This window comes from Schistocerca piceifrons, chromosome X, assembly GCF_021461385.2.
Source record: "Schistocerca piceifrons isolate TAMUIC-IGC-003096 chromosome X, iqSchPice1.1, whole genome shotgun sequence".
NCBI classification, from domain to species: domain Eukaryota; kingdom Metazoa; phylum Arthropoda; class Insecta; order Orthoptera; family Acrididae; genus Schistocerca; species Schistocerca piceifrons.
In genome coordinates, this window is record NC_060149.1 from 353,014,110 (window position 1) to 353,027,131 (window position 13,022).

Below are 13,022 nucleotides of genomic sequence, written 5' to 3' on the forward strand. Positions count from 1 at the left end.
AAATTTGCATTTCCTTGGAGTCAAGAGAGATTTAAAATACCTTCATTTATTTCAGAAATAACCTCAGGAAAAAGTAGGCCTCATGAAAGAAGTGTATATGATGGGGAAAAGTTTTGTAAACCAATACTATAGGTGACCGCCAATAAAATGTTGGTACAACTATGTTTGTTGTTGTCAGTTATTACCCACTATGTTATGTCTATTATTTTACAGGTATTGTGTAATTTTTCTTTTAAGAAATGTTGGAGTACATAGTGTACTAACTGCCAGTGACTGCCACAATTTTATTCTTCTTATCGTCCATTCTTTCTAATATATAAGCTACTTTTGGAGTGCCAAAATGTACTAGAATAAATAAAATGTCTACAAAACACTGTTCTGTACAATGTACTTGCAGTGAGACAGTCGCAGTTCTTGAAATCAACTGCCCGAGGCTTCTGGCCTGCCAAAGAGCACCGCAGCCCTGGGTCCAAGGATAAACCACAAAAATCAGCTACATACGCCACACACAAACAAATCCAACCTCGTGACAGATCGATGAGACTAGATCCGATGGGCAGGATTTGCCATTAATGTGGAACGACAAGCTTCAGATTGGCAGACCCAATCCATTAGAGATACCCGCAGAAATGGCCTGCAGTATTGGCCTGTCGTAAAAATCCACTCGTGTGGCCTACTATTCACGAGACACAGACAGAAAATGAGACCGCAGTAATCAACCCATGCAACAGATAACTTGTGCGAATACTATGAGAATCAATAATAGGATAGGTAGTAATTCACCGTAAAGTTGATCGCTGTGCGCAGACAGGCTTGTAGAAAAGACTATCACACTGTCACAGCTAAATTTTCAGCCATAGTCCTCATCAGAAAATGAGCGTGCACACACATTCACACAGACACAGACATGACTGCCATCTCTGGCCATAGCATCTACAGACTCCAAGAATCAGATCCAAACAAACCACTCCTCAAAGCCTCCCTGACGCTCGTCGGCAGTTGCTAGGCTAACAGCAAGAAGTGGTGGCAGCAATGACTGCAAGCTGAGGGGAGTGGTAGGAAGGGGAGAAGCAGTAGGGATGAGGGAGTAGGGAAGTGACGCACATACTCAGCTGCACCCAGCCAGCGACAAAGCACGACATTTCAGTAAACAATCCATTTCATCAACTGAGATAAAAATGAGATTTTTCCAGTGTTGTTTTTTTCCAAAGTTCCCCGATACTCCCATGATTTCCCTGACATGTTTGAAATACTCTGAAATTTCCTGATTTCCAAAACTTATGCCACACCTGGATAAATTTTAAAAGAAACACGTGAATTGAAGCATATACTAAGGCTGTGGAAATAAAATTAAAAAAAAATAAAAATAAAAATAAAAACTTGAAAGTAGATACACCTAAAATGCTTACCACTATTTTTCTGCTGATTAAACTGTTTTATTCTTGTAGGGTCTGTACGTTTATTTTCAGTAGTCAATGCAGCAGCTGATTTGGAACGCTTTTGTTTCATTTGTTTTTGTATAGTCTGCTGGCGTGTTCTCTTGTTTCCAGTCTCAGTGCTATCTGCTGACAATGAACCTACCATAAGAACACACTCAGTCTGTGAAAAATGTGGAAGTAGATACACCTAAAATGCTTACCACTATTTTTCTGCTGATTAAACTGTTTTATTCTTGTAGGGTCTGTACGTTTCTTTTCAGTAGTAAATGCAGCAGCTGATTTGGAACGCTTTTGTTTCACTTGTTTTTGTATAGCCTGCTGACGTGTTCTCTTGTTTCCAGCCTCAGTGCTATCTGCTGACAATGAACCTACCATAAGAACACACTAAGTCTGTGAAAAACTTTAAAAACATGATAAATAGATACAACTGATATGTTTACCATTATTTTGCTGCTGATTAAACTGTTTTATTCTTGTAGGGTCTGTATGTTTCTTTTCAGTAGTAAATGCAGCAACTGATTTGGAACGCTTTTGTTTCACTAGTTTTTGCATAGCCAGACGGGTCCTCTTGTTTCCAGCCTCAGTACTGTCTGCTGACAATGAACTTGCCATAAGTACATACCAAGTCTGGGCAAAATATAAAAAGTTGAAAAGTAGATATACCTAAAATGCTTACCATTATTTTGCTGCTGATTAAACTGTTTTATTCTTGTGGGATCTGTACGTTTGTTTTCAATAGTAAATGCAGTAGCTGATTTGGAACGCTTTTGTTTCACTTGTTTTTGTATAGCCTGCTGACGTGTCTTCTTGTTTCCAGCCTCAGTGTTATCTGCTGTTAATTCTGAGATTTTGGGCTCTGCCTTCACTTTCTTCGCTGAAGCGGCAGCAGTTTCACACTCAGAACTTTTTGCACGTTTTGCTGATGAGAAGGACTTCATTTTTCTTGGAAGTAGGAAGTCTTCAGATGCTGTAAGAGAAGAAAATACAACACATAAATGCACATTTTTGCTATGATCTTCTCAAACACACACACACACACACACACACACACACACACACACCAGAGAGAGAGAGAGAGAGAGAGAGAGAGAGAGAGAGAGAGAGAGAGAGAGAGATTCTAACAGTCAACATAACTTGCCATAATACCTTACTCACACAAAAAATATGAAATCTGTTTATGATTCCAAATTAAATTTTGTGCTCCCTCTTAACTAACTGGGTGAACTGAAGGATGTCTTACTGCATCCAACCTGCAGCAGGACTATTCCTAACAAAGCCTGTGATCACATTAACCTGCTCTATGTTTTATGTTACATATTGAAGGTGTCATCCAATTCAAAATATATCGCATCTGACTCATGGCAACCATGTGGAAGTGAAAAACTGACAGAGACTAGTTTTCAACATTAGAAGTTCTTTCATTTGACAAAATAATGGAAAAGGGTTGGAAAGAAAATGCACATGGACTTTTTAATCATTAAGTAGAAACATCACCCAGGGACAAAGGTCAAAGGAGATACAAAGAAGGTTGATTATACTTCAACATCCCATCAACAATGTAGACATTAGAGATGAGAGGAGAAGACAGTACTTTCTTGGAAAATCTGTATCCTTACTCGTGGCTATGTCTACTGCTTCCCTTTATATGTGACTAGAAAAGAGCACGTCATTTAAGATTATAGCAAGGGAAAAAGAAGAGAGACAGAATTACAGACCAAATCCTTAATGCCTGCCTGTTGATGGATCCTGAAGCATATTCTAATGTTTGCCACAATAAGATTCCCTGGGAAAATGAAGCTCCTTTCAGAACCATGGGTCCAGGAAATAACAAACTTGTGGTTGGGTTGTTCGGGGAAGGAGACCAGACAGCGAGGTCATCGGTCTCATCGGATTAGGGAAGGATGAGGAAGGAGGTCAGCTATGCCCTTTCAAAGGAACCATCCTGGCATTTGCCTGGAGCGGTTTAGGGAAATCACAGAAAACATAAATCAGGATGGCCGGACGCGGGATTGAACCGTTGTCCTCCATCCAGTGTCTCACCATTGCACCACCTCGCTCGGTCAACAAACTTGTGGAAAATAGGTTGGCTTCATCTCCCTAAATTCCCACGAGACTGATGCATTATAACAGTCACATTTAGTAAGAAAGATACAATCATGCAGAGTATATTGTCAAATGTCATATGTGATGTTTAACAGCAACCAAAGTAACATCAGGTATGACAAAGGAAATGTCATAAGACTACTTATGTTTCCAAAATAGGTGAACAATTTATGAAATAATATCATCAGTATACTCAGCTTGCTCACTGACCACACTGCCTGATGACTGTAAGTACGTGCAGAACACAGGGTATTTAATGGAAGCTCCCTTGAAATGTGGACAAATGCACAAAAATGTGTATGAACAAGAGAAAGAATCTCAAAGTATCAGATCATAGGATTTGTCATCACTTAAGACACACAGTTACATACAGAACCACCCCCCCCCCCCCCCCCCACACACACACACACACACACACACACACACACACACACATTACAACCACAGTTAACCGAACTTCAGGAGGATTTTGGGGCGAGGGGGGGTAGGGTTGTGCAGGAGAAGGAAGCCACTTCAGACAACAATTTTGTCGGTTAAGCCATGAATTTAAAAAATTTACTACAGTATTTTCTATTATATGTATTTTTGAAAGTTTTGAGGGTCAAACGAATTCAAGAGACTCTTTCCAGGTTATGCTTATGTTCTTTATAAAAAATTAAAATTACAGTTTTAGGATCACAGTACATTACCATACAGCATAGTGTACTTCATAGTCTGTAGCATAGCACAAAAACACATATGCAATGGAAGGAAACAACCACTCAAATGCACCATTGTTGGCAACGCAGCTTCATTTAGACTGGTGAAATGCTGTGTGGGGAAGCAACTCCGCCCACTAACTGCAGCCCTGCACAAACGCGCCTCTAACTGTTTCTGTGAGTACAGGTTCTCTTTTCTTTTTTTTCTTTTTGAGAGTTGTTAAGGATAACCTGGTTTTCACTTGACCCAAGTTTGGTTAAGCAATGTTTCATTGTATACAGGATGAATCACCTAAAACTTGCACTACAAATATTGTGGAAATGGAAAGTGCTAGTGATATGTGGTTTTCACAGAATGGAAGCTCCCTTGAAATGTGAATACATGTTGTTAGCCAAACAACAGATCATAATAATAGTTATACGGTGTATTTTTTGTGCAGACAGACATTTTTTTAAAAAAAAACAGAGCAATGCCTATTGACACTAACAAACTAAAAGTAGGGTACATCAGAATGTCAGTGGTGTTTGCTACAGGATTCTAGTGTCTACAAGATACAGTATTTTGGGAAGTTCCCACACCAAAACCTGTACAATACCTGTGGTAGCGCACACTAAAGAACAACACAAGTTCATACACTAGTTCTGTGGATTCTGAGCAGTAATGAGACAAGTGAGCATCACAGGTTGTGTTCAAAATCACCACTGGCAATCACATACATACAGTTTTCCATCTTAACAACTGTTGTACACAACAGAGACATCCAAGGGGGCTGCAGTTATACATCATTGCATATCATTGAGTGTAGTTGGTATGCCCTTGCAGACAGTATCTTTCAACAGAAAAAAAGTCTACAGGCGACAAAACGAGGTAATGGGTTAGCTAAGGTACAGGTCCACTGTGTCCAATCCAACAATTTGGAAACAATTTGTGAAGACATGCTGTAGTACTTCGTGCACTATGGGCTGGACAGTCATCATGTTGGCATCATAGTTTCGTCTTAGTCTGGAGAGGAATGTCTTCTAGCATTCGTGGAAGATGATCTGTTAGGAGGTTGCAATGCTTGTGTGGGTTCAGTGTTCTGTCTATGAAAAATGGTAGCCTATAAGCTCATGGTTCACTATCCCACACCACACATTTACACTCCATAGGTTCTGACGTTCCACCTGATGAAGCCAAGAAGACAACAGAGATTACAGACAGACCAACAGTGCGTTTTGGTGGTTTACCTGGCCATGATTGGTAAATGTAGGTTCATCACTAAACAAAGTATATGACACACCTGGAGTATTCAATCTTAATGCCCATGTACAGAAGTTAACATGATTCTCATAATCCTTTCCATGCAGCTCATGATGGAGAGATATGTGATAGAGACGGAACGAACGTCAATGGACACTTGCCTGAGTCATGCCACTTCCTCGTGGGATTGCGCGGGATCTAAAGTGCATATCAACTGCAACAGCAGAAATAACATTAACTTTCCCCTCTTCTGTCATCTCTTCTTTCCTTCTGTAACATCCTCTAGGCGTTACACTACCACTATCACATAACTGGTTGAAGAGGTTGAAAAATAACTGCCAAGATGGTTGACATCTATTAGGATATCTTGTCGCATAACCCGTACAAGAATGAACTACATTCTTCCAACATTTGCCATACACTGTGAGCATGTCGGCTTTTTCTGCATTGGTAAATCCCATCGTCCACGCACGATCTACTGCTTCGTCTGTCACACACTAACTGAGTAACAAGTCTCAATGCAGTGAAGGAACATACAAGCACTCTGCAAGCAAACATAGCAAAATCACAGCTAACAACTATGCAGATTGAATGGCACAAATAAGTGTTGGTGTGGAAACTTTTCAAAATATGATATCTCGTAAACAACTTGCACTAGAATCCTGCAACAAACACCAGTGACATTCTAATTTACCCTACTTTCAGTCTTTTAATGTCAACACGCTTTGCTCCATTTTAAAAAGTGTATGTTTGCACAAAAAAATACACTTTCTAAATATTATTAGTCTGGTAATTGGCTAATAATATGAGCCCCTGACCACCAATCCATTCTGTAAAAACTGCACATCAATAGAAATTTCCATTTCTGCAATATTTGTGGTGTAAGTTTTAGGTATTCACCCTGTATATAGACACAAACCATTCAAGACATGACTCAAACCAAGTAATCCCACAAGTTCAGTAAATCTAGATGGTTACATCTTTCTACAACAGATGTAACTGAGGAAGGGGTGGAGCATGGGCATACATATACTTTGATTGATCAATTACTGTGCTACACACATCCAACAATAATGAAGACAAACAAGTAGAATGTATGTTCACAGAGATCAAATATCTAACAGAAAGGGCCTGATATGTGTCTTCCACAAACCACCTAGGCGGGTTTGCCTGCTTTGAAACTGCTCCTTCAAGTCTCGAATTGACATAGGAGCATATAATTATATCAGGTGGCATTAAATAAATTTTCTATACAATAGTTCATCCAGTGTGAAATTTAAGCTGATGCTTTCTTCTTCAAACATGTTGCTACTTCCTACCCACACTCTCATAGATACATCTGTAACAAAGTCCCCTGGCTTGGCCATACATGACATAATTTTCACGATGAACTCTCTAGAATGTCCCCGAATGAAACCGCAACTGACTACATATTGAGACTTCAAATGTATTAACTTATCTGAACTTGCAACTGATGCGCAAGAAATAGTTTGGGGGACATCATCTATTCCCTTTTTGGACACAAACAAAAAAACTTCATTGGTTTACTATGTAACTTGGAAACCAGCACCTTGGTTATTTGTAGAACTAAAATGGTTCACAAATCTCAGAGATGCACCACACTGGGCATACAAACTACGCCGCATGCCTGAAAATCATACTGCTTACAAGGAGAAGTGCAATTGAGTCGGTCAAGCGATGAAAAATGCAAAACTGAGGCATGCCCATACATTAACCAATAACAGAAATAGACCAGTTGACCTATGGAAAAATCTGTTTGGTCTTGGTATATGCAAAGTAAAAGCACAGCTGTTCTCATTGTCCCAGACAAAGAACTGAACCGGTACTTCCCATTACCTACAACCACAAATGAAACAGAGAAGCATTGATTACTTCACGGGTGGTAAATAACTGTAGAGATGAAAAATTCTATCTAAAGCGTGTTACTTGCAATACTGTCAGAGGAACCATCGTGCATATCATATCAGCAGCTATTGGATGTGATGGCATCACAGTTCAAATAATGAAGCTTATTACAGACCCACTACTACCCACTATAACAAATATCTTCAACCATTCATTCGCCACAAGTATTTTCCTAAGTCCCAAAAATAGGGACTATTTGAGGCACACTTAAAAACAATGTTGCCAAGCACCCTCTGATAAATGACCTATTTGCATTCTTCCTGCACTGTCCAAGGCCTTAGAATATACAGGGTGGTCCATTGATAGTGACGGGGCCAAATATCTCATGAAATAAGCATCAAACAAAAAAACTACAAAGACCGAAACTCCTCTAGCTTGAAGGGGGAAATCAGATGGCGCTATGGTTGGCCCGCTAGATGGCGCTGCCATAGGTCAAACGGATATCAACTGCGTTTTTTTTTTTGTTTTTTTAAATAGGAACCCCCATTTTTATTACATATTCATGTAGCATGTAAAGAAATATGAATGTTTCAGTTGGACCACTATTTTCGCTTTGTGATAGATGGCGCTGTAATAGTCACAAACATATAAGTACGTGGTATCACGTGACATTCCACCAGTGCAGACGGTATTTGCTTCATGTTAAAATGGACCGTTTACCAATTGCAGAAAAAGTCGATATCGTGTTGATGTATGGCTATTATGATCAAAATGCCCAATGGGTGTTTGCTATGTATGCTGCTCGGTATCCTGGACGACATCATCCAAGTGTCCGAACCATTCGCCGGATAGTTACATTATTTAAGGAAACAGGAAATGTTCAGCCACATGTGAAACATCAACCACGACCTGCAACAAATGATGATGCACAAGTAGGTGTTTTAGCTGCTGTCGCGGCTAATCTGCACATCAGTAGCAGACAAATTGCACAAGAAATGGGAATCGCAAAAACGTTGGTGTTGAGAATACATCAACATTGATTGCACCTGTACCATATTTCTATGCACCAGGAATTGCATGGTAACGACTTTGAACGTTGTGTACAGTTCTGCCACTGGGCACAAGAGAAATTACAGGATGAACACAGATTTTTAGCATGCATTCTATTTAGTGACGAAGTGTCATTCACCAACAGCAGTAACGTAAACCGGCATAATATGCACTATTGGGCAACAGAAAATCCACGATGGCTGCGACAAGTGGAACATCAGTGACCTTGGCGGGTTAAGGTATGGTGCGGCATTATGGGCGGAAGGATAATTGGCCCCCATTTTATCGATGGCAATCTAAATGGCACAATGTATGCTGATTTCCTATGTAATGTTCTACCGATGTTACTACAAGATGTTTCATTGCATGAAAGAATGGCAATGTACTTCCAACATGATGGATGTCCAGCACATAGCCTCGCGTGTGGTTAAAGCGGTATTGAATAGCATATTTCATGACAGGTGGATTGGTCGTCGAAGCACCATACCACGGCCAGCATGTTCACTGGATCTGATGTCCCCGGATTTCTTTCTGTGGGGAAAGCTGAAGGATATTTGCTATCGTGATCCACCGGCAACGCCTGACAACATGCGTCAGCGCATTGTCAATGCATGTGCAAACATTACGGAAGGCGAACTACTCGCTGTTGAGAGAAATGTTGTTACACATATTGCCAAATGAATTGAGGTTGACGGACATCATTTTGAGCATTTATTGCATTAATGTGGTATTTACAAGTAATCACGTTGTAACAGCATAGAAATGATAAGTTCACAAAGATACACGTATCACACTGGAACAATCAAAATAAAATGTTCAAACGCACCTATGTTCTGTATTTTAATTTAAAAAACCTACCTGTTACCAACTGTTCGTCTAAAATTGTGAGCCATACGTTTGTGACTATTACAGCGCCATCTACCACAAAGCGAAAAAAGTGATCCAACTAAAATATTCATATTCTTTACTTACTACACGAATATGTAATAAAAAATGGGTGTTCCTATTTTAAAAAAACACAGTTGATATCCGTCTGACCTATGGCAGCACCATCTAACAGGCCAACCATAGCGCCATCTGGTTTCCCCATTCAAGCTAAACTAGTTTTGTTCTTTGTAGTTTTCTTTTTGTTTGATGCTTATTTCGTGAGATATTTGGCCCAGTCACGATCAATGGACCACCCTGTATAGTCCATGGCCAGGTAACAAACTACCTAGCCGTAAACAACCTACTACATGAATACCAATAAGGTTTCCACAAACATCACAACACAACCTCTGTCTAAGTAGAGGTAACAGATGATCTGTAGTTCCAGAGGCAACTATCATGTGATTCTTAAACTTCAGCAAATACTTTGACACTGTCAACTTTGACATTTTACTTGCCAAACTTAGCAGGCTAAATTTCTCACCAAGTGCAGCACAATAATTTCTCTCATAGCTGACATCTCGCCAACAATGCACATCTCACACTACAAAGTCACAATGGATGCTCGTAGTATAAGTTAGCCCCCAGTGTTTGATATTTGGTCTTCTACTATTTTCAGTGTACATAAATGATGTGTCAGCAGTTTTGTCCTACTACAAATATCACATGTACACTGATGGCCTCCAGTTACATCTAAGTGCAAAACCAATGAGAGTTAAGAGAACCACTGATAATCTCAATGCTAAGCTGTGTGCACTATCAAAATAGGTGCAGGATATAGGGTTAAAGCCCAACCTACTCAAAACCCATGTGGTACTGGCTGGTCATTCTAGGCTCATTAGCCCAGAATATTGGCAATCTATACCATCATTAACACTAAATGGGACAAATATCAACTTCTCCTACTGCAAGAAACCTGGGCGTAATAATAGACGAAAATCTAAATTGGACTGAGCACGTAACTGCAATGTGCAAGAAAGCATCAGCGTCTCTCCATGCTCTACAAAACTGTAAAAAGCTCTTCCCTTCTGACCTGAATAAGAAGCTTGCACAAGCACTTACACTTTCAATTATTGATTACAGCGATGTTATTCTGCACAGCCTTTCTCAGGAAAGCTCACAGCACCTGTAACTGGCTATGAATGCCTGTGATCATTAGATTTGTGATGTTCGACTCTTTGATCATATTTCACCATAGTATGCACAGATATCCTGGCTGAGTGGAGAAATTTCCATACCTTCCATCTTCTCAACTGTCTTATCAATGAACACTGTCCTTCGTACCTCTCCTTGCCATACCCTCTGTCTTCTCTACTCTCTTAACAACAAACACTGTCTCTGATATCGCTCCTCCCCTTAACGCTCTTACCTGAACAACATGGTCCCATCAGAGCAAAATCCTTTCTGTCCCACTCCATCGTTCAGCTACTTTCTCGAAGTCCTTCTAAGTAGCATGAATCCAACTCTGGAATAACCTTCCATATTATATTAGAGAACTGAATAATGTCTCCACCTTCAGAAGACACTAACTCAACAGTGATAATTACCACTGACTCTGTACACACTCATGACCCTTGTTATACCTATAAATCATTTTTATATCTGCCACTATGATTACTGTTAGTATAGTCACTATTATCATTATTATTATTATTATTATTATCATTATTATTACTGTTATCACTATCAGTGGTAGCAGCTGCAGAAGTACAAGTGCTCCCAGTATTAACTGTATTAGTTCACAAAACAAACAAACAAAGCCCAAACAGGCCTCAAAGTCCCAATGGTACTGATTGGCCGCTGTGCCATCCTCAGGCCTTTTAGGTGTCACTGGATGTGGATACGGAGGGGCATGTGATCAGCACACCACTCTCCCAGCTGTTGTCAGTTTCTGTGACCCATGTTGCTACTTCTCAATCAAGGAGCCCCTCAGTTGGCGTCACAAGGGCTGAGTGCACCCCACTTGCCAACAGCACTTGGCAGACCTGGATGGTGACCCATCCAAGTGCTAGCCAAGCCCGACAGCACTTAACTCTGGTGGTCTGACGGGAACCAGAGTTACCACTGTGGCAAGGCCATTGGCTTTATTAGTTTATAATCAGTATTATTTACTTACATTGCCATTTCAGATACTCAAATCATTTAAGTAGTATTTGTCATATTAAAATGGTTGTTATTTTTTTGGAAACTATCATGAAAAAAGGTACTGTATATGCAAAACCCTGGTCTGATGTAAGACAGTGCCTGATGGCCCTAATCAAATCAGGTTAAATAAACAAAAATAAAAACCTATCAAGTGATTTAAATAACGCACAAAATATTTGGGAATTAAATTACACAAAGTTATAGCTTTTAACGGACATAATGACAAGGATAACACAAGTCTTATTGTTAGGAATTTCATACTACAGTACTTTGTCAGCTAGGCTGAGAGAGCCACAACTGCCAGCTGAAGCATCATGTTTTGCAACTAGAAAATATTTAGCATCTGTGTCGGAAGCATCCACTCATATCACGTATTTGACATAACACAATCTTAGAGGGTTTATACTGTGGTAGGTGTAGCTCATCCTCACAATATACAAATAGATGCAGAGAATTACAGGTAGAAAGAGATGTATTCTACATCTTAATGCACGCACACACACAAATGCATCATTCATACTGATGGAGAGCTTCTTATAACGGTAGAGAGGGTACCTACATGTCAACTAGATGAACAAGGAACTGCCTGCAAATGGTTATCTAATAAATCCAGCAACATCTCGACAGACTTAAATCAGCTAATATATGGATGTGACTCTGCTAAGAAACAATGCAACATTTGCTTCAATCTGTAGACACATGCACCGATACACCCATAATACTTGGATAAAAGTGAATGATAATACACTGTCCAGTCACATTAATGTGGTCACCTGTCAAAAACCTAAATAACCATCTTTTGCAGCACAGACCATGGGAGATGTGCAGGAAGGGAGTCAATGAGGTTCTGAAAGTACTGACGGGAATATGGAGTCATGCTGACTCCAGTGCCCTGACCAGCTGCACTGGGTTTCTCAGTTGAGTGCACATACAGAACAATTGTGGTGGTCCCACAGATTCTCAACTGGGTTTTAATCCAAGAAGTTTGGTGGCAAGGGGAATATGGTAAACTCATCCAGGTGCTCTTTGAACCAAGTGAGCTGTGTGAAACATTGTGTTGTCCTGCGGGCAGATGCCATTGTGCAGAGGAAAAACAAACTGCATGTATGGGTTGTCATGGTTCACAAAGATAGTTGCATACTTGTGTTGATCCTCTGTGCCTACCAGAATGATCACATCCGGGGGATCACATCCAGGGGATGCCATGAAAATATTCCCCAGACCATAATGCTCCCTCATTTGTTTTCAGATATTTCAGGCACGCTAATGACTGCCTGTCCTATGATTCATCTGAAAAATCCTCCTGTTGCCACTCTAAGGACATCCTGTTTAAATATTTGTGTGCAAATTCCAGCTTTCATCACTGATGAACAGTGGTCAGCGTGGGTGCACGAATCAGGCACCTGCTATGCAAGTTCGGACGCAGCAATGTTTGCTGAACAGTCATTGAGAGACACTATTGGTAGCTCCTTGGTTCACCTGAGCAGTCAATTGCTCAACAGTTGCATGTCTATACACCTGTACAGATCTCCACAACCGTCATTCACATCTGTC

The 13,022-nt window shown here is 40.2% G+C and overlaps 1 pseudogene; it reads right to left on the minus strand.

Moving 5' to 3' along the window:
* Positions 1 to 11,287: 11,287 nt before the first annotated feature.
* On the minus strand, positions 11,288 to 11,406 carry LOC124723620 (annotated as a pseudogene).
* Positions 11,407 to 13,022: the final 1,616 nt, after the last annotated feature.